Below are 1,050 nucleotides of genomic sequence, written 5' to 3' on the forward strand. Positions count from 1 at the left end.
AGGCAGTATTACATATTCCCAGTAAATGCAATCCTGTAGGCATTGCACTGTGAAATTTAGGGCTCTTTCCATCTACAGTAATTCTGTAGAGGGTGTCATTGCCTCCACGGCTGTACTGGGCCAGAGGAGTAACTTTTATTTGCAGTAAGTGAAACTGGATTTCATTCCTGTGTGCTGAGCACACCAATATTTTGTGTGAGTTTAAGTGCTGGGGGTGATGATCTGCTTGTAGGTGGAAGTCATGGAGCTTTGCAGTATTGATCAGCTTCTCCTGTGACATAGCAGATCATCAATCAAATGCTATCTCAGGAGAGATAAAGGCATGTTCTGTCATGGAATAACCTTGTCAAAATAATTGAACTAACTTGGCAGAAAATTTAGCCTTTAAACAGCTCCAAGATAAGCAGTGAAGTGTAAGGAAAATTTTACCCTGCATGTGAAGTTTGCAGTCGTATTTTGGGCTTGAGTTGAGGTCAAAATTGGAGTACACGTTTAGATTTTATTTTTTTTTAATGTACCATATGCTTTTCCAGTGTCTTGACAGAATTGTGATTCAGTTGCACTTTTAAATCAAATGCATACTTCTGGGTCACAGTAATGAATGTTGTCATTTTGGTACTGATCTGTCAAGCTCTTAAAACATATTTGATATGCACATTAGTGGTGAATCCCTCTCAAAAAGAACTGTGGTAGCGGATACCTTGGCAGAACATTATCTAGGCTTGAGCAGTGAGTACAGTCCATTTTTAACAATAAGTTTTTTAAAGTCTTCTTTAATTAACAGGAGATTGAATCACAAACCTTACTGATCAAAATAAAATTTATGTGCAAGTTCAGAATTTCAGGGGTATGAACTGTACAGATATTACACATCTTCTAGAATCAAGTGCTCTTGGCAGACTCTGTACATGGTTCTGCTGCCCATGATGGGAGTTAAAGCTAAAAACACAGTTACTTGTAGGTTTGATGAGAAACAAAACTTGGGAGAAACAATCTAACCATATGGTGTGAAGATTAAGTTAAACTGTGAAGATTAAGTTAAACTGACAC

The sequence above is a fragment of the Manacus candei genome, unplaced genomic scaffold, assembly GCF_025592945.1.
Source record: "Manacus candei isolate 608988 ecotype Guabito, Panama unplaced genomic scaffold, ASM2559294v1 h1tg000015l, whole genome shotgun sequence".
NCBI classification, from domain to species: Eukaryota; Metazoa; Chordata; class Aves; order Passeriformes; family Pipridae; genus Manacus; species Manacus candei.